This window comes from Scylla paramamosain, chromosome 20, assembly GCF_035594125.1.
Source record: "Scylla paramamosain isolate STU-SP2022 chromosome 20, ASM3559412v1, whole genome shotgun sequence".
Taxonomy (NCBI): Eukaryota; Metazoa; Arthropoda; class Malacostraca; order Decapoda; family Portunidae; genus Scylla; species Scylla paramamosain.
Window position 1 is genome coordinate 18,507,389 of NC_087170.1, and position 21,664 is coordinate 18,529,052.

Here is a 21,664-nt window from a genome sequence, read left to right on the forward strand (position 1 = left end):
TCTCTCTCTCTCTCTCTCTCTCAGGCTTTAGTGGCAGTTGGTATTGTAACTTTTCCATACATAACAAAAACAAAGCTGGCATTGGCTTCAAGCACCAATCACATACCCAGGATTATACATTGCCTCAACCGCCAGGAATCAATGATTACATAAATATTGAAACTGTAGCTGTAGAGAGAGAGAGAGAGAGAGAGAGAGAGAGAGAGAGAGAGAGAGAGAGAGAGAGAGAGAGAGAGAGAGAGAGACATAAATGAGAGAAATACTGTATGATTGAGTGGTGTTTAATTTCCTGTATCTTTTATTAAAGTAAAATATTTGTTTTTGATATTCTGTATTTTCTTGTAGTTGTATTTTTTATTCATTTATCTTTTTCATTTTGATCACGAACAGTCTCTCTCTCTCTCTCTCTCTCTCTCTCTCTCTCTCTCTCTCTCTCTCTCTCTCTCTCTCTCTCTCTCTCTGCTCATGACAAGGACCTTTGCTGAATCTATTTTTTTTTTTTTCGTTTATTGCTGTTATATTTTCTCGTTAAACTTGTAGGATATACTGGAATTAACTTTTTATTAACTTTATTCCATCCGATTAACTTCGTCGTGGTGATGGTGGTGGTGGTGGTGGCAGTGATTGTTGGTTTCCTTTTTCACTCTTTTTTTTTTTGGGGGGGGGGAGAGATGGAGAGTCTTCGCAGTGTTGAAGTTTTGAAGAAGACAGGAGTGAACGCCCCAAGTCTCGATGTTATTGATTCATGGGCGGTGTTTTCTCTCGTGAATCTTGAGCTGCCTGTGCCTCGTCTCTCCTTTCATTGCCCACCTCGCCAGCCAAGTTTGACGATTATCTTTTTTGCCCCCCGAGCTTGTCTTGGTTTTCGCTCAAGTTGCTGCCAGAGTCGCCTCGTTATATTGGTTGACGGAGTGTAATGTGGAATCCGTCGCTTTTCTTTCTCTTTTCCTCGTTTCTCTCACTTAATCTTTTCTTTCTCCTGTACCACTTCGTCAATCCTTCACTGCTTCTCTCTTACCACTTTCTCAAAATCTTTTCGTTATATTGATTTCTTTGCGCTCTCTTACATCTTTTTCAAACCCTTTTCTTCCATTTCTTTGAGGACTTCGATGAATCAACGTAATACTGAGGGTGGACAATGGGTGGTGGCGGCTCCTTTTGTCGTCGGAAGCACTCAGAGGCTTTCCCCCTAATTCTAAAGGCAATTTCAAGGGAGAGAACATGAGCAAGGGTGAAGGAAGGCTGTAGAAACACTCTCAAATAATACTACATTCTGGAAGGCACGTCTCTCTCTCTCTCTCTCTCTCTCTCTCTCTCTCTCTCTCTCTCTCTCTCTCTCTCTCTCTCTCTCTCTCTCTCTCTCTCTCTCTCTTTGTACGTTCTAGTTTCTTTTGCAGTAGGAACATGTGTGATAAAAAATGTTTGCATAGGAACTGCAGGTCGTGGCGGTGAATGGAGGAGGGGGTGCAGTGCTGCCAACCCTGCACTCGAGGCACTGCAGAGGGCGAGGGGGTGACATTTACCACCTAGAAGGAGCAATTATTTGGTGTTGGCTCTAGTCGTTTAATAGAAGAGATATTGGTGATACTGCAAGCGTCTCCTTATTCAGTTCATTCTTTTCATCCTCTTCTTTCCCTCTCATTCCTCTAGTTTCTTACGTTTGTCTCCTTTACCTCAATTTTGCTCTTCCCTTCCTCTCATTTACTTCATTCCCTCCTTCCCACCTTCCTCTCTGCTTCTCTCACTCTCTTTCCTTCCCTCTGGTTTCCTTTCGTCACTCTCACTCCAAATCTCTCTTTTTTTCGTTAATCCCTTTCTCACTCCCCACTCCTGCCTCTTTCTCTTCATCTGGCCAGCCTGCCTCGCTCCCCTCCAGCGCCCCAAACCTCCTCGTCAGTGGCAAGGTCTTGACGCGCATCACCCTTGTTTGCTGAGGGTTTTCGGGGCAGTAATTGGGTTTGTGTGTGTGCGGGTGGGTGGGTGGGTGTCGGGAGGGAGGTGACTGTGAATGCTCTCTCTCTCTCTCTCTCTCTCTCTCTCTCTCTCTCTCTCTCTCTCTCTCTCTCTCTCTCTCTCTCTCTCTCTCTCTCTCTCTCTCTCTCTCTCTCAGGTATTAAAATATGAAACGGAACAAAACGAGTTATTTCAATTATTCACTTTTGTGGAAGGAAAACAGAGAGAGAGAGAGAGAGAGAGAGAGAGAGAGAGAGAGAGAGAGAGAGAGAGAGAGAGAGAGAGAGAGAAAGCAACTGATAACGCACCACACAATGTAATACACATACATTAACCTACAACACAACACAACACAACACAACACAACACAGCACCAACACTCCTTTAGCCTCCACAAAAGCTCTCTATAAACACTTCACGAATGAAACACGTGTAGGAGCAGAAACCAATGGAGTGCAGTGGGCCAAATGAGAACTGGTGAAGCACTCTAACTAATCTTAATTCTTGCTGCAGTGTTGTGCGACGCCAGACTTACCCCGTCTCTTGGGACTCGGCGCCTCTGCAGCCTTGCACCAAATTGACTTCATCTCTTCGCCACTTTAGAGCTCAATTTCCAGCCTGCCTTGGGGGTGAACGTTCCTGGGGTCAGGTTCCGTTTATTTCCCCGTCTTGTCTAGTAGTCGTTGCCGTTTTTTTATTTTATTTTATTTTATTTTCTTGTCCTGGATTGCTAGTGAGGTGTTGTGGATGTCTTTTGTGTGGATGCTTTACTTAGTGAATGTGTACACGTAAATCAGTCTTTGGTCGTTTGTTGAATTGCATACTACACTCACTTGAACCGTGCTGGCGTTTTCTCTTGACCTTAAAGACCTGACAGTTTCTCATTCGCTTCGTCACTTGATCCCAGTGGTTCGTGTCTTTATGATTTCCCCTCTGTGACTTGATTTCTTCACGGTGTTTACCTTTTTCTAACGCTACTTTACGACAGCGGTAGCGGAAATTATCACTGCTTTTACGAGAGTCTTAGTGAGTGTAGCGACAGTTTTACAAGGACTCGAAAGAAAACAGAGCTGAAGTAATTACTTCTACGACCTTTTTGTGACCAGACAAAAGATCAAAGCGTTTTAGAATATGGTGCAGGAATACAATGATAACCTCCCCGCCCTCCCAGTAACTATTGCTTCTTACACTGCGTCATCACTATTAGTAAAGGAAGAGACGTGTCTGTGTCAGAATTCTTACTCCTGTCGGATACACACAACGCCCTCGGCTAGAACGCAGCGAAACACGCCACGCTTCAATTACCTGATGGTTTGTATTGAAATGGAGAGGCTAGATATGTTACGTTGAAGGCAAAAACATCACAGGTAGAACGGACAGGCAGACAAGTGGACAGTGAAGCAGCTAGAGACAGACACCTCAGTATGTAGCAGCAGAGATGAATGAGCCAAGAAGTTCATGAAGAATGTTGGGTGAAGGAAGCGGAGAGAATGAAGTGTGGTGGGCGAGCGTTGAGAAAGAGAAGCAAGGAAAGAAATTGGGTGTGAGAGATGGACAAAGGCAGGAAGAAGGGACGGAAATTATTTGGAAAGGAGAGGGTGAACGGGAGACAAGCAAGAGAGTAAAGACGAAGAAGGATGGTGGAAGGGGGAGGGAAGGGAAGGGAAAGGAAAGTAATGAGGAAGCGATGGTAAGAGAGAGAGAGAGAGAGAGAGAGAGAGAGAGAGAGAGAGAGAGAGAGAGAGAGAGAGAGAGAGAGAGAGAGAGAGAGCCACTACTGTTGCGACTGTTACTGCTACTGCTACTTCTGCTTATACGTCTACTTCTGCTACAAAATCCATGAACACTGTAATTGTAAACTGGAATACCATATTTTTCATTTCCATTCGTCTTCAATTTGACAGTTGTAAATTCTCTCCTGTCTTAAAATGGGCAGATGAAGAAAATGCTATGGCTTTTTTGCCCTAATTTGTTCAGCATTTTTCCTACTTTACTGTGTGTGTGTGTGTGTGTGTGTGTGTGTGTGTGTGAGGTTAATGGTTCGTTCCTTGATGGTGAAGTTTTCTAAGATGGTGAAGCCTTCTCTAACAACACTCTGAAAAATGATGAACTTTTCCTCAAGATAGCAAGGAACTTTTATCTCGGCTCTTCCTTTGGTGGATGCCTTGTTCAGCGCTGTGTTTTGCTTTCTTGCTCAATTCTCTGGAGAAAAAAATAGCAACGACTTTCACATAAAAAATACCAGGGAGTTTTATTTATTTGTTTTTCACGACGGGTTCCTTGTTGCTCTTGTTGGTCTGCATTGCCCGAAACAACACAGCACTGACAAGAATAAACGTTTTTACTTATAATTTGTTTCCCGATCCAATCTCTGTATTCTGTGAGGTATTAGGTATTAGTCTTGAATGCTTGGCTTTTCTCCGCGTGTAAAGGAACGCTGACAAGGATACAAACGATGAAGGGGGAGGTCCACTAAGCTGTAAACAATAAAAGGGATCTCCGTATAGGAATGGTAATTCATCATATGAGTGACAGCTGTGCTTTATTGACAATGAACAAACTGCTTTACAGAAATTTATCATAAACGCCAAAAAAAGCAAAGACCTGAACCTCTTTCCCCAAACGAATCAATAAGTAAATAAACAAGCATACTAATAAATAAGTAAATAGCTATTTTCCTATACTGAAAACGACTGAACAGGTAAAAAAAATAATAACGACCAAAACAAATCTCAAAAAATTGCTAAAAAAATCTGGATTCTCTCTCTCTCTCTCTCTCTCTCTCTCTCTCTCTCTCTCTCTCTCTCTCTCTCTCTCTCTCTCTCTCTCTCTCTCTCTCTCTCTCTCTCTCTCTCTCTCTCTTGTCGTGGCGCCGCACTTTCTTCTCCCTGGCGTGCGTCGCGGCGTGGGCTGAGAGACAAGCGAAGACGTCACCAGGTTTCACCGTCTGGGGGTGTCTGAGGCTTCTTGCATTTTGAAAGAGATGCTGGTTTTCTTCTCTGTTCTTAGTTTCCTCCTTCTCCTCCTCCTCCTCTTCCTCGTCGTCGTCTGCTTTATTTACGTTGTTTCTTATGTGCTTGTCGAAAGTCTCTCTCTCTCTCTCTCTCTCTCTCTCTCTCTCTCTCTCTCTCTCTCTCTCTCTCTCTCTCAATAGATTTGGCTGTAAAAAATACATTCTCTGGTTTATTTTTGTTGTGGTTAGACTCATTAACTGTTATCAATGGTGTTAGTCAGTCAGTCATGCACCCAGTCACTCCCTGCCTGTCCCTTGCTCTCACCCCGTCACCCTGTCATGCCTCACGCTCCTCCTCCTCCTCCTCCTGCACTGGGCCTTCCCCTTTAAGTTCCTCAAATGACTACCCTTTTTTTTTCAGTTCCTTCATTAATGATTTCTCTCCTGCTCCCGACCCTTGCATCGCCCTTGATTTTTACGCTGCTGGACTTGTGTTTAGCTTTACATCTCTCTCTCTCTCTTTTTGTGTGTCCAGTTTCGTATAATGAGCGTCAATTTAATGGAGGGAGAGTCTATGGTCCGGATTTTGAAGCGCTTCGGGCTTCATTAGTAATATTTTCAAAGGCCACAAGTGATCAGTTGGATTCTCGTTGTTTTTCGTTCTCCCAATGATAATGCGGGATTTCTTTTTTAAACTGTCATTTTAAATTATGAGAATAGGGGAAAAATATTGATATAGGAAGTTCATTTCAGTCGGTAAACTGCTGATTTTTATTTTTATTTATTTATTTATTTATTTTTTTTAGGTATTGTTTAAAAGTGAAATATTATCAAAGTTATATTATTAGCAGTCATCAAAACTTTCTCCTCAGTTTGTAAGAGTTATTCGAGATTCGGCGCCGGAACGTTTGAATATGCGAAGGAATGACTTAAGTTTTGTTGTGAAGCTTTTAAAAGTCTTATGGGAGAAAAAAAAAAAGTGTTCAGGAATACTCGTATGCGTCTTAGTGTTTGGTGGTTATTACTTGCTTGGCTTCATTCAAAGTGACCTCTTGCACCTTATGGAGTCACTTAAATAGAGAAGTAAAGCCCTTAACAAAACAGTACAGTCAAGTTACATTAAATTTCACTTGGGGTTAACCTATGTTAAAAAAAAGTTTTATTTTCCATTGTTAAGATGTAAGGTGGGTGCCAGTTGAGAGGCAGGCACAGAAACTTCTACAATACTACTTTCTAACTTTGAGTGAACCTTGGTCTGACATTTACTTTCCCCATTTGTCTTAAAGAAAAGTGTGTGCACCTGAGGCGGTCCGTGTTCCGGCCTGGCGGGTAAGTGACCTCTTTCTTCACGTGTCCATTGCTTTTACCTCCCGAAGCTGCCGTATTGGGAGGAGGACGGGTGGAGAGGCTGCGGAGGAATAACGGGAGGGAGAGAGAGAGAGATCCAATAGTAGGGACCATACATCACCAAGCTCATTTAATTCTTTTCAATTTTCAATATAAAACACTTCCATTTGTCACAGTAACTCTTCCCTCCACTTGGTATTATTATTGTTTTTATTGTTTATTGGTTTAGTCGAAGCCTCAGATTTACGCAACACACTATAGAATGCAGGAAGTTGTAATATTAACCTGAAGGTTGCTGGCAAGCATTTTAGTTGTGACAAAAGATTTATTATTTCTTAGTTTTGATGTTTTATCATAAAGAATGCTGCGCATTTCATGCTTTACTTTTATACTGTGTAACCTTTTCCAAATTTTGTTAGCTTGGTGCTGTATTTTGCTTCAAGTCTTTTCACAGTATATTATGAAATAACAATCTGGAAACCTTTTAACAAGGTTCCAAATGGAATTGTCAGTCTCGCAAACAAAACTTCACTTCCTGCTTTTGGAGAAGTTATGATGTGAATAATTTTCAGCTTCATAATTTTACTCCTTGATACATAAACGCGGGCCAGTTTTCAAATCCAGCTTGAAACACTGCACATTTCCCAAACGATTTCAAACCTACATTTTTAAGTACTGCAACCGTAGGTATGTGGTGGACTCGCTCTAAAACTCGGAAAAAAAACACAAACAAACTAGATTACATTCATTAAGAGATATTTTCTTCTTTAACTTCATTGCAAATTCCTCTATCAAAGTTTTTGGGTAACTTGAGAAGCAACCAGTCAGATTAACGTGTGAGAACAAAAACAAAGTAAAAAAGCTGGACAACACCTAACCTAACCCGTTATGTGACGCGCAGTGAAGTCAGAGAGAGGGGCAAGTCACTCAGGAGGACGGTGCGAAGGAAATATGTGAGAAGGTTTCGGTTTACACATCGCTGCAGGAAATGTGACCAGCCGTAGAGAGAGAGAGAGAGAGAGAGAGAGAGAGAGAGAGAGAGAGAGAGAGAGAGAGAGAGAGAGAGAGAGAGAGAGAATGGTGGTAGCATAATTTAAAGTCTGCGGCAGAGGAACAAGGATGAAGGACTGGAGGAATGCCTTGTTAATTGGAAAAAAAAGGGAAGAAGAGATGAGGAAGAGCTAGTTTTACCCTGATGGCAGAAAAGGAGGAAGTAGGGAAGCTGCAGGAGAGGAGGAGAGATGCAGGGGAAGAAAATGAATAAAAAAGAATAATTTGTGACGAAGACGAGCAGGATCTATTGGGGGAGAGTGGGAAGGAATGATTTCTGCTGGAAGTTAGGAGAATTAGGGTTAGTGGACGAGGACTAGATTACAGGTATGAGGGGGAGGGAGGGAAGGAGGGAGGGGGAGACAGAGGGAAGGTAGGGTGGAAGGTAAGGAGAAGGAGAGGGAAGGAAGGGAAAGGAGAGTAAATGAGAGTGATAGAGGAATTTAATACCGTAAAATATATTCTTTTGCTCATTAAGAGAGAGAGAGAGAGAGAGAGAGAGAGAGAGAGAGAGAGAGAGAGAGAGAGAGAGAGAGAGAGAGAGAGAGAGAGAGAGAGAGAGAGAATAAATGTGTTGATTCATTAGCATTATAAAGTGAGATGAATTTTTAGTATCAAAAAATGAATATTGTATTAGCAAAGTCTTGAAAATTTTAATATTAGGAACCCTTAAAAAGTAGTAGTAGTAGTAGTAGTAGTAGTAATACAATCCCCTCCTTCCCTTCTTATTTTCCCTGTCATTCCCATTACCCCCCTTTCCTTCCCTCGGCTCGCCCCATCTCTCAGTCGCCTTCCTATCATCTCAAGTGTCACTCTGCTGCTGTCTCTTTCCACTTCACCTGCCGCAGGAAAACTTGAACTGATGTGTTTTCTTGACTGGACGGTATTATTTTTGCCGGAATTGAAAGACATCGGGTCAGTATTTTGAGTTTAGTGAAGGATGTTTGCCTGTCTGTTTATGTGTTTGACTTTCATTTAATGCATTCCTTCCATCGTCACGTGAGGCAGAGAAAACAAAAGTGTTCCAGGTGTGGATCACGAACACACACACACACACACACACACACACACACACACACACACACACACACACACACACACACACACACACACACACACACACACACACACACACCACTCAGCACATCAGAGAGCAAGAAAGTTCTTCCTTGCCTTCCGGCTGAGCGACAAACGATAAAAGACTGACTAGACAAAAGAAGAAAAGTCTCAAAAGAAGAAAAGAAACAACAAAGCCAATACTAACAAGAAAACTCCGAAATTGCGACTCTTACTGACCTGACCATGTTTGTGTTAATTGTAATGAACTGAATGGAATAACACTTCAGAAGATAAAGACGAACTGAACGGAATTCTATTGAAGTTTAACCAAATGATCGAAAGCGTAGTTCTTCGGGAGTTACTGAAAACTGAACGAAAACCTGAACTCTGAACCGAACTAAAGAAAACAGTGGAAAATGTATGGAAAATCTGATAAAATCCGGTGAACTTTATCAAACAAGAGGTTAGTTAGAAGAAAATGAGTGAGAATTGAGGCACTGCAAACAGAACTTGCTCATAATCTTTAGAAGTGTTGTGGGATAAGCAGTAAAGCTGACGGTAGTAAACTTCTCAAACAATACACGAACTTAATATTAGCAGCTTAATATTAGTGTAAGTCGGGCGGCGCAAAATATACAGTCATCCCTTAGTCTCGCTACGTCTTTGAATAAATAACGAAGAGGGAAGGTTTTCATTACGGCCTTGGTAAAAATACGTTATCTTCTATACTAGTAGGTTATTCTATCGTGACAAAACATTGGCAGCACATGATTTGTGATCCTCCACGGCCACGACGCCAGTTAGTTTATAATATCACTGTTGCGGAGACGAAACTTGAACTAATATTAATATCACTGTTGCGGAGACGAAAGTTGAGCTGTAGCGCCGGACCACCCGCACCACATCTCCTGCCAGGAAAGAAGGGATGTCGTGGAAAGCTCAAGCGTCGACTGGTCCATATTTTCCACAGAGAATTTATTTCCAAAAGAAGCACAGGTAGCGAAGACAAATGTGGCTCGCAATGCGTCACACCAAACGTTCCGTGGAGGCGCCTCGCTCGCTGTCGACTAGTTGTGGGTGTGCATTGTGTGACGAGTGTGGTGGCAATTGCTTTATTTACGAGCAAACACGTGTCGCCTGGGAAACAGACGCCTTAGTGTTTGTGACGTATTTTTGTGTTAAGGACAGGAAGAGAAACAATTTTTCTTTTATTTTTTGAGTATTTTTACTTTTTACTTAATTAAGTTTTCCGGCTGACATTGGTAACTCGTCTGATTTTATTTCTTTGGCCTTACTTGTTTTATTTTATTTTTTTTTTATTTTGACCTTATTTTGATTGACTTTCTTATTTTACGTGCGTCTTTGGAAGTCTGAAAAGGAACAAGGCTGAGTGTTTGCAAGTTGTAGACAGTGTAGCTTCTCACGGGCAGCCTTTGTTACGCTTCTGTTGGTTTCATGGCCGAGTGAGTTTGAAGGTGTTGACGATATATCTTGTCACCTCAACACACACACACACACACACACACACACACACACACACACACACACACACACACACACACACACACACACACACACACACACACTCACACACACACAGAGACCTCCCCCTCTCTCTCTCTCTCCTTCGTCACCAATAGAGAACGCAGGCTTAAGATAAAAAAGACAAAGCCGTGTCCTTGCCGTTGTGGAATTTAGCGCACACACACGAGCTGGACACGGAATGGCCGGCTCGTTCCGTGCAATTTCCTTGAGTGTCCACAACGTAAGAGTGTAGTAAAAGCAATACTATTACGTGCCTTTTACTGTTTTTTTTTATTTTTATTTTTAGGGTAATTTTAATACCTGTTACTTTATTAATGATGGTGATTAAATTTTTCCAACTAACAGTAGTAGTAGTAGTAGTAGTAGTAGTAGTAGTAGCAGCAGCAGCAGCTAGCCTTACTTATCTTTTATTTTTTTACTTTTTTTTTTACTCATTTGATTTCTATTTTTAAGTTTTCCATTTTTTCTTTTTGATTTTCCCTAGGTGCAATTTCTTTTTAGTATATTTTCGAAAGATTGCGAATGTGAGAAAATATCAAACAAACAAACAACAAAGAGAGAGAGAGAGAGAGAGAGAGAGAGAGAGAGAGAGAGAGAGAGAGAGAGAGAGAGCAGCACTATGTGGTATCCCAGAGTCTCTTTTAAAGAGAAAATCCTAGCATGTCTTGAAAAATGGATAGGAAAGTGTTTGAGATGAGGGAAAAGGAGGAGGAGGAGGAGGAGGAGGAGGAAGGAGAGAGGGAAGGAAAAATTTTCAATCTGTAATGAGTGGTCTATAGACAGTAAATATATTTCTTTTTGACACAACGTTTAGAAAGTAAAAGAAAAGCACAATTTATTGACTGATATTTACTTTCCATATCAATATTCTATTTTTCATTATTTAATTCTCTCTCTCTCTCTCTCTCTCTCTCTCTCTCTCTCTCTCTCTCTCTCTCTCTCTCTCTCTCTCTCTCTCTCTCTCTCTCTCTCTCCACTTTAGGGTCGTGGTCGCGCCGGTTATTTCCAGGTCAATTGATGGAGCTCCCTCACCCATCCAGTGGCCTTGGCTGCATCAACCCTGCGTCTCGCCTCGCCTCTCTCTTCCCGTAGCGCTCCGCGCCACGCCCTGTCCTGTCCTTGGCCCCATCACTCTCTGCCAACTCTACCTTATACCAGATTTGTCTCTCTGGGTCGCTTTGTAAATTAAATGTATTGAGCTTTCATTTGAATGATTTGCAAAGACGTTACAATTAATTACGACTGTTTTAAGATGCCACATAAAATTATTTTAGTGTTCTAACGATTTGTTTGTCAGCAAAATATCAAAATAGTGGCAAGAACTGCGGTAATTTTTGTTAGAATTAAAAGTAGGTGTGATAAGACGCCTTGGAATTTTTAGTAATCAGATGTTTGTATTTAACAAATTTGTTATTAGTAACGGAACAGCGCCTCGTCCTGCCATGCACAGTTGTATTACACTCAGATTATTATACAGAAATATTCCTTATCTCTCACCTTACACAGAAGAACAATCCCTGTTAGTGTGTGTTTAACTGCTACTCTTGACTACGCTCCTTCACGAATTGTGTTGTTTAGTGATCTTATCGCTATTCGTACAACATTAGCGAATGTTAGTGATGTGCCATGAAGCAGGGAACCCATATCACAAATTTTCCCATTATAAGCCCTGGGGTGACGTGTCCTTACCTGACCTCAGCACAAAAAATAAAAGAAATGATAGTGTATACGTTTTCCCTGTGCATTATTTGATCCTGCACCGGCCGTACTGATGCAGCATTATCATAGCTGGTGAATATATTTCTTTAAAGGGATCCCACTGAGCTTGCTTCATAAACATTTCATGGCCTGGATGCTCGTGTGGGCTTGATACATGTACGAGAGAGAGAGAGAGAGAGAGAGAGAGAGAGAGAGAGAGAGAGAGAGAGAGAGAGAGAGAGAGAGAGAGAGAGAGAGAGAGAGAGAGAGAGAGAGAGAGAGAGAGAGAGAGAGAGAGAGAGAGAGAGAGAGAGAGAGAGTATAGGATTACACACACACACACACACACACACACACACACACACACACACACACACACACACACACACACACACACACACATACAACGCCAGCCTCTCGTGAAAGGGTTTAGTGCATAAGCTTTTAATCACTAAGACTGTATCCCACAAGCCTGTCTATACCACCACCACTACCGCCACCACCACCACTACCACCACCCCACAGTGACGTAGCAAATATAACACTGTAGAAGTATTAGTAACAATAAAAGATTAATGAAGAGGCGAAAAGGAACAGAGAATGAAACAAGGACAGACACAGAAAAGGTAGGAAAACATCAAAGTTAGCTTAGCCATAAACAACCAAGGGAAACAAAGCACACGATACAGACACAAATTCACAGACAAGCGATAAAAACAGGCAAGCAGGCACAAACGGACGAACAAACGAACGCACATACATACAAAAACAATACCAAAAAAATTCAGGTAGATAGACACGCAAAAGTAGAAAATCATAAGTACAAAGCGAAGTAAAAGAGCAGAAAGTCGAGAGGAGGGAGAAATGGTAAATGGCGGGCGGGGTGAAGTCTTTATCCAGCTTGTGTCAGTGCAGCGTTCGGTCACCTTTGAGGGCCGAGGATGTTGGCGTCAGTCTGGCATAGAGAAATAATGGTTTGGTGGAATTGTTTAGCAAGAATAAAACCCCTGACTGCTCCACCGGTGTTTGAGGGAACGGAAGAACACGAAAAAGTAAAAAAAAAAAAATAAATAAATAGTTGATCTACACAATTCCAGAACACTTAATTTGAGTCAATATCGTCATTCATAAATCTATTTGACCTCCTTTTGAAACTTTTTAATGTTTAATTACCAGGTTCTTCTCTACTTGTTAATGAGTTTTGCCTGTCTCTTTTAATCAGATTTGTTGCTGCAATGTGGGGAATGGGAACAGCGGAAAAAAATATATAAAGGGCAGGGATGGAGAGAGGGAGAGAACAGGTAGTGCAGAGTTGTCACGCGTGTGTCCTGTCGACGAATAATTACTGACCTAATTACGCAGAATCTTTTGTGTTACACGTATTCATTGGTAAGTAGGGGAGTCTGCTCAGCGGCATAGAGAATGGAAGGGACGCCAGCAGGGAGAGAGGCGGGAGGGACTCTTGGGAAGGGTAAGGATCATGTAGGAGTGACCACTGGCAAGGCAGCACGGCCCGCCCTCCTCGATGACTGCTTGGCAAGGTGGGCACCCTTTGATTTATAGACGCGAGGCTCATCTTGGACTGAGAGGATTCGTGCGAGTTTTGAAGTGATAGCATGGAGTTCAGAGTGTGGATTTGAGTTTTTGGGGAGTGTGGAGTGAAGTGGTCGGGAGGATGAGCGGAAGTGTTGGGTGTGGAGTAGACATGTTGGGAATAAGCAGCAGCAGCAGCAGCAACAAAGTTAACATTATTATTACTTTTATTAGCTGCAGAAACAGTAGTAGTGGGAGATCCTTGGGAACTGAATCCTTGATCACATACTGTCTTCACCACCACCATTACCACCACCACTACTCCCGCAGCCACCGCCGCCGCTTCCGCCGCCGCTGCCTCTCGTAGTCAGATAGATATTTCCATCCCGGTGCACTTCATCTTGTTATTCCCTTTCGCTGCATTCGGAAAACGAGCACATTCGCGATTCTTTCATTTTTCACACAACTTTTTAACCTCCATAGTTTTTCAACCTCAACTTTTTTTTCCCCCCTTCCGCGGTGAGTCGCAGGGCAAATGTTTAGTCTGGTCTCCTCTCTTATTTTTCCTTCACCTTGCTTCTCTCTTCCTGCTTTCTCGTCTCTTTTATCACTTCTTTCCTTTCGTCCCGTCCGCTTGTTTCCTTCCTCGGCTGCTCTACCATTTCCTCACGTTTTTTTTCTTACACTGTGAAATATTCTTCTGAGTTCTTAGGAGAAGTGCGTAGAAAGTAACCATATTTAACTGATTAATTTTCTCTGTCTGTTTAGTCTTTTCCTTCCTACCAAGATTCCTCTTCCTCCTCCGTATCGGGTCAACTACTAGAGGATAATGAAAATGTGTTGTGCCTTCGATGAGCTTTCGTTCTGCCTCATTTATGACACTCACTGCACAAGACCGAGGAAGAAGGAGCGGGAAAGGTGCAGCTTGAAAGGGAAGGAAAAAAACGAAGGAAGTGGAACAGAGAAGAAAGGAGGAAAAGAAAATGGTTTGATAGGGATATAGAGCAGAGTGAGAAGTCAGGGATTGAGGTAGGAAGCTAAATGAGAGAAGATTTAGAGGGATAAATGTAAGGGAGTGAAAGAGTCGAGGGAAGAACGGGAGGTGACTGCATAGAAAGGAGGAGCAGGAAGGGATCAAGTTAACAGTGTAGATGGGAAAAAAATTGGACAGTCTTGAGTGGGGATTAAAGTTGAGAATATAAGAGCGTAAGGGAAGCTGCCAGAAGCCAGTAGGCCTACACGTGGTAGTCCCTGTATAAAACTTGCATTCTTATGTCCACGTATTAGTCCTATTCATAAATTTATGTTATGGCATTTTAAAGGCAGGTAGGTTTCATACAGGGATTAATGTCTTCTTGCAGCTTCCCTTATTTTCTTATGTTCTTATGTTGTGAATCGTTCTCTGGCGCGTGCAATAACAACCTGACCAGTGACTCTATTCCATTTATCTATCACTTTTTGAGAACCAATTCATTTTTATCTCCTGAAACCTTTTCTCATATTTAAACTCTTTACTTTTTGTCCTAACTTTATTGCTAACCCTTAGGATTTCGCCCACTTCACTCTTGTTACATCCATGCCACTTAATAAAACACCTCTTGACAGATCTTTCTTTAATCTAAGCCTCGGGAATAAATGGAAACAAACGAGAGACGAAACGAAATGGAAGGAGAGGGAAAAGAAGTGGGGATAGAGAAAGGATTTATTTTTTTATCATACCGTCTGGAAAGCGTGATGAAGTGTGGCAGTAAGAGAGCGGCGGAGGAGGAAAGACAAGGAGAAGCTTTGTAATATTTTTAAGGCACACCACACAATCTTGGTCTTCTCTTCGGTGACTTTTTGCTGTTAAACCTTGGAAGTAATGAATAAAACTTGTCAAATTGGTATCTAAGTCTCTCCTCTTCCTTTTCCTCCTCCTCCTCCACAAATTCTTTTCCTATGCTCCACTTTCCCCTCCTACCATCTTCTCTTCTTTTCTCTACTCCCTCTCTAATCCAGCTTTTCGCCTCAGTTTTCTTCATCTTTCCTTTTATTTCTCTCCCTCTCCCATTCCAATACAGTGATTCAGTTCTTATTCCTCATCTTCTTCGCTCTTATTTTTCTCCTTTTCTCTCCTCTGGTTTGATCTTATCTTGTTTCTCCCCTCCTTTCTCCGTTTCTCCTCTCCTCTCTGCTCTCCTCTCCACACTTCTCCCTCCTCGTCACTTGCTACTGTCAGTCTATGCACTCGAGAGAGAATTAGGTGTCTTTTTTTTTTTACTGGAAAGCATCATCATTGTGTCTCCCTCTTCCGTTCTTTTCCCCCAGTTTCAGTATCGCCTCACGTGTTGTTCTTCCTTACTTCCTTCCCACTTGCTTCACCTTTGTTCTTGCATCGTTACCATATCCATTATCATCTGCTGTACACACACACACACACGACAAAAAGTATAGAAGGTAAAAAGAAAAAGTCAGTCAGCCGCGTGAATAAAAAAAAGAAAAAAAAAATGTGGAAGTGATTGTCAGGATTGTTACGAAATGCCTCTCACAGTCCAGGCCTCGCTGCCTCTCACAGTCTGGTGAAATAAGTATCTTTCCACAGCAGCTGAGTCAGTTACCGCTGCATGTGTTTGTTGTTACCTCGAGCTTAGTACGCCTTTCGACGACAGCGTTTGATGTTTGAGAGAGAGAGAGAGAGAGAGAGAGAGAGAGAGAGAGAGAGAGAGAGAGAGAGAGAGAGAGAGAGAGAGAGAGAGAGAGACTTTTTTCCACCTCTACTCCCTCTCCCTTCAACCTTTCCTAAATCTGCCAGCACACCTGAACGACTCCCCCCTTCCTCCCCCGCTCTCTCTCTCTCTCTCTCTCTCTCTCTCTCTCTCTCTCTCTCTCTCTCTCTCTCTCTCTCTCTCTCTCTCTCTCTCTCTCTCAACATCAAACACAGGCCTCACCTCTTCAATACGAGCACTCACCACACGAGCCATCTGTCACGCCGCTCAATAATCACGCGTGCTGCAGCTGTCGACGGAAAATGAAGCTTGCAACTCAATAAAGAACAAGCCTTTCATTAAAGCTTCAGCTCGTAAACTGACGACAGATTTTGATTGTCTCTCTTGAAGATTACTTTTACTTATTTACTTTGTGTATGTGTGTGTGTGTGTGTGTGTCAGAGTACCAAATATGTTTATAAGAATGGATGCCTTATTTTTTTTTTCTATTTTGCCAGCACAGGAACGAAATTGTGTAAAGGAACTTATTTGAGAAGGAAATTGTTTAAGGAGAAGGAGGAGGAGGCAGAAATCTTTCACCGTTTATCTTTACATGCTGACGAGAACAGAAGTGCATTTAAGCCAGCAAGTTGTTGGAAGCTCAGTGAAAACCCTCCATAAGAAAAAAGGAAAATAAAATTGTATTAAGTGTCTTGTAAAATAGCTAATCTCAGAAGCAGTAAACTTTCACCATTTTATTCTCAAAGCTGACAGGAACAGAACTGAAATTAATTGACTCATTCTTTTGTTCCTCAAGCGGGAACCAGAAACACGATCACACGGCCCGCGCAGTGCAGAGCAAGACTCGTGCGAAAGAATCTAGTTGAGCTGCACCTGTCAGATTCATGTGCTCGTTCAGTGCTATAGTTCGCGTTACGAATCACTTTGATCAGAACGTATCACTTCAAATATTGCTGTGTATTTCATTGCGCATCACTTGAAATGTTGCCAAGTGGTTTTATTTCCTCGTATATTTCTCTCTCTCTCTCTCTCTCTCTCTCTCTCTCTCTCTCTCTCTCTCTCTCTCTCTCTCTCTCTCTCTCTCTCTCTCTCTCTCTCTCTCTCCATTATTCTTGTATCATCATTACTGTTATATGTTATCAGCTTTACCTCTCATCTATTTGCACAAAGCTCTTTCTTCAATATCCCACAAAGTTTTCTGAAATCTGCCTCTCGGAAATTAATTAAAATGCACGAGAGGTTATGAGAGAGGCCTTGAGGAGGGAGGGCTGAAGGGGGGAAGAGGAGGAAGAGGGGAGGAAAATAGAGAGAAGAGGAAGGGGAGAGCACAGGAGAGAGAGAGAGAGAGAGAGAGAGAGAGAGAGATTTAAGTCGTATAATACCTCAATTCTTGCTTTTCGTGTTTCTTCACTTTTTTTCCCCCTTCTAGTGCTCTATTTTGTTTCCATCTCTCTCTCTCTCTCTCTCTCTCTCTCTCTCTCTCTCTCTCTCTCTCTCTCTCTCTCTCTCTCTCTCTCTCTCTCTCTCTCTCTCTCTCTCTCTCTCTCTCTCTCTCTCTCTCTCTCCTGTGCCGTCATCCTTCTTGCATTTCCTCACATCCTTCCTCTTGCGAAAGACAGAAAGGTCGCACACATGTTCAGGGAAGAGCTCACATTATGCACAAGGGAACCATCCACCTTCATGCACTCTGGGAAAGATTCACAAGTTTGTTTGCACTAGGACTCATTCGCGCTCATACATACGTACAGTGAAAGAGAGAGACAAGGAGAGGGAAGGGCGAGGGAGGTGGGAGTTAGAGACGTGTGTTCACCCGGATTCATACTTTTAAACATTGCTTTACCTCACCTTGACTACTTTGTGGGGGTTTTCAACAGTGTTTTTAGGGCTCTAGTGATAGATTAACATGTATTCTTCACCGGGAAAACGAAAAATACTCTTGAAAACTCGACTTGTCATATCGGTGGCCTCTGAAAATAGTTCTGACGAGGTCCACGAATTTGTACCGGCCTTAAGATTACGACTGATGTCCGTATTAGGGGATTTACTGGAAGCAGACAACTGACACCACTCAGAGCCGCCATACAAAAGCGCAATTACAGTGTACGTGCATTAGTTTGTGGGCGAGAAGCTTTCCGTTTGGTGTACATTATGGCATGACACTGACACATAAGGGTATTAGCAGAACTTTATATCCTACCGATGAAATATACCGTTAGCTTGTGTGAAATTGAATAATAAGGTCAAATAGTAAAGAAAACACTATTAACTGGAGTGCAGGCCTTACTATGTGTGTGTGTGTGTGTGTGTGTGTGTGTGTGTGTGTGTGTGTGTGTAATATGAAAGGTATTCCAGCTATGGCTCCTTCGCTGCAGCACTACACCGCCTTTTCTCGTCCACTCGCACCGTGCTTTTTTTCACCTGGCTGCTTCGAGGCGTGGGAGGCGTGGAGGCGCGGCGGCTGCACCTGATGTTTGTTAAAGGTGGAAGCATTGCAAGGGATCACGAGGGAGAGGATGTGGATGCTAGATGCTGCGGTGATCCCTTCATCCATCCATCCTACGCAGAGTGGAGGTCCTGAATCTGGAATACTTGTGAAGAAAAAGGCGGACGAATATTAAATGGCTTCAGTTTACAGTGTTCAGGCTTCCGCTGTCTTTTTTCTTGTTGCAAATGACACTAATTCATTGTACTATTCTATATCTCTTTCTTTAGATCAGATAGTGTAGCTTATCACAGACACAACATTCCACAAATTCATCCAATCTTCTCCCAAGGCTCCTTATTGACTTGCCCCTAACAACGTGACTACTGACTTCTTCCAGTTATCAACCCCTATTTCTTGTTATTTTTATTTATTTACTTATTTAATCCTTGCCCGTTACTTTTTAATCTATCTAAAAAGAATGCTGACGTTTTGTTCCTCCTTTGTATTATCTCTCTTGCACGTATTCCTTCCACATTTTAACGGAAAAGGGAAGAATGAGTATCGTGTGAAGATTACAATGTTCGTGGGTGTTGCAAATCTGCAGTTTTTTGTCTGATGCAATACGTTTGGAAATACTGTCTCAAAAATGTTACTGCTTCTGAGCCATCGTGTTGTATACCCAAGGCAGACGATGACTATTGCTTGGCTGACTGCAGGACACACGAGGGCTTGAGAGAGGCATGGCGTCAAGGAGGAGGCGAGGCTGTCTGTGTGGCGATGGTGTGCAGCTGGAAAGAGGACAGCTGCTGCACTGCCTGAAATGAACAGCTGGTGGAGCGTTGATGGACTGGTGTTGAGTGACGGAGAGAGAGAGAGAGAGAGAGAGAGAGAGAGAGAGAGAGAGAGAGAGAGAGAGAGAGAGAGAGAGAGAGAGAGAGAGAGAGAGAGAGAGAGAGAGAGAGAGAGAGTTGTTTCGTTCTCGACCTCCTCAGTGTCTGTGTTTTTGTCGTCCTCGTCATCTTCGTCATTTTTTTTGTTTCATCGCCCTTTTTTTTATTTGTCCGTCATTGTTCTCCTCCTCCTCCTCCTCCTCCTCCTCCTCCTCCTCCTCCTCCTCCTCCTTCTCCTCCTCTTTTGCTTAATTTTCGCCTAAGCATACACTGAAGACCAGCATTTAAGGTGAAACAAAGACCAGTTTTGCCTCATTTTTGGACAGCCAACCCTCGATTTCCCTCCTCCCTCCGTCCCTCCGTGAATTCAGGCTGCCCACGAGGATTCTGTCTCTCTGTCTGCACCTAATTGAGTTCGATTGAGCGTTAGTCCTCCCTATAGCCTTCGCGGGAGTCCTCGTTCATCCCCGTTCAGCCTCTATCCCTCTCCTGTTGATTCTTGCCTCTCCTCGCCTCTCCTCGCCCTTCCTCGCCTCCCACTCTCCCTCCATTTGGTTGTCATTGCTGTCGCTCTTCTTATTGTGTGTTCTCGTGTTAGTCTTTGGTAGTTATTGTTTTTATTGTCGTTCTTTGTTGTTATTATCACTATCATCATCTTCAAAGTCTTTCTTTCTTTCTGACTTTCTTTATTCTTTTCTCTTTCCACTTCTTTATTCTTGTTCTTGTTATTCTTGTTCTTGTTCGTCTTTTGCTTGATTAAATTTTGTCTGTCACTTCACTTCCCCTTTCCTTCCGCGGCCTTCCTTCCATTCACTTAATGGACTGATCGTCACTGTTATCAATTCTTAGTTTTATTGTCCATTAATATTGTCCCACCTCTTTTTTTTTTTGTCTTCCTCCTCATCGTTTCTCTTCTTACCCTTTCGTTCTTCTTGTCCCTTTTCTTTATTGCTTTACCTTCTCGTATTTCTTTTTCTCTCGATATTTTCTTTATTCCTTCTTCTAGTCCGCACTGCCTTACTTCCTTTCATTTTCGTGTCTTTTTGTTTCTTCTTTCTCCTCCTCCTCTTCCTCCATCTCCTTCATTCTCCTCATCCTCCTCCTCCTCTTCTTTCTTTTCATTCACCTCCGCCGTGCTCGCTAGAATGGGTAAAAACCTCAAAGGACTGGAGAAAGAGAGCAATTTCCTATGCCAGAACTCGCTGCTCAATCACCGGGAATGTCAAAGTCTTCCATGGAGTCAAGAACGCGTCTCCATCTGAGGTGCAAAGCAGATCTCGATTCTCTGACGTGATTCTTGTACCTTGTGTTCTTGTATGCTGTCTTAACTTTTCGTATGAGTACCAGGTTCCTTCTTTTCCAGGACGACAGTGTGTAGGGGAGGGAGGGAGAGAGAGAGAGGGAGAGATTGATATGATTTGGTAAGGAAAAAAACGTGTATTAGTTTAAGTTCTGAAAGATATGTAGAGTGAGGACAAATTATACTCAGGTCCCCCTCCCCCTTACACACACGCGCACACTACACTTACGCATCTGAATCATCCCAGTATCAAAAAAAATAAATAAATAAAATAAATAAATAAATAAAAATAATAATAATCTCACAAAGGTAGACAGTCCTGCTGGTCGTAAAACTTCAGTAATTACATTATATACAAACACGGTGGAGTATACACGCAAAGCGTACGTATGAGCGTCAGATTTTTTCATACCCTACTTAAAAGGATAGCCGGTAATTCAGCGAGAGTGTTTTACGTAGAGGTCTCGCTGCACTACAGGAAGCCAGAAGGAAGCGTTGTTTGTCAGTGAGACTCGCTTCCACTTGTCAAGGGAGCGAAAAAACTCCTCGCGGCTGTCCAAAAAATGTTTGTTCGTTGCTCCTGAGTGGAGAACGTAGCGTTACTTATTGTGTGTGTTGTGTTGGTGATAGGCAGAGGTTGTGAAGGGAGGTGGGTAGAGAGAGAGAGAGAGAGAGAGAGAGAGAGAGGTAGTTTCTCTTATTTTTTCTACCCTTCCTTCCTTCTTTTTTTTTTATATTTTCCTTTCTTTTTCCTTTACTTCTTTTTTGAGTGTCACTTTCTGTATACAGGGAAATGACAAAGAACGATTCTGAAGTGCTATGTAAAAATAAAGTACCTTTTTTTTTTATCTTACACTTTTAACCACAAGAGTTGAAGCAATCAGTTATTCTACTCAGTTTCCATGTCACGAGTGAAGAACAGGGAATTCCACCTTAAATACGCAGGAGTCCAGATTCTACCCAGTACCCGCTACCAATTATGAAAGAGATTAATGGACTTGTTAGGAGCTTGGGTGATTTTTTCCTCCCATGATGCGATGGTCTATAAAATTATGCAAGAACCCGAAATGTTTTGGTATAGGCGAGTGTAATTTTTACGTAACTTTGAAAAAGGCGAGGATAATCAAGATGGAGGGAATGATGATAATGAGAGTGAACGTGAGGAAGATGTGGGTGTAGGGGAGGAAGTGTGGTAGGTGTAGTGGT

General features: G+C 42.4%; 1 protein-coding gene across 6 annotated transcripts in view; it reads left to right on the top strand.

The window, feature by feature from the left end:
- Positions 1-21,664, top strand: part of LOC135110554 (uncharacterized) — a 243,583-nt gene that overhangs the window by 23,285 nt on the left and 198,634 nt on the right. For all 6 annotated transcript variants that reach the window (XR_010273311.1, XR_010273310.1, XR_010273309.1 and 3 more), the window contains exon 2: positions 6,193-6,235. The gene's annotated coding sequence lies outside the window, so the exon portion shown is untranslated. The remainder of the gene's footprint in view (positions 1-6,192; positions 6,236-21,664) is intronic.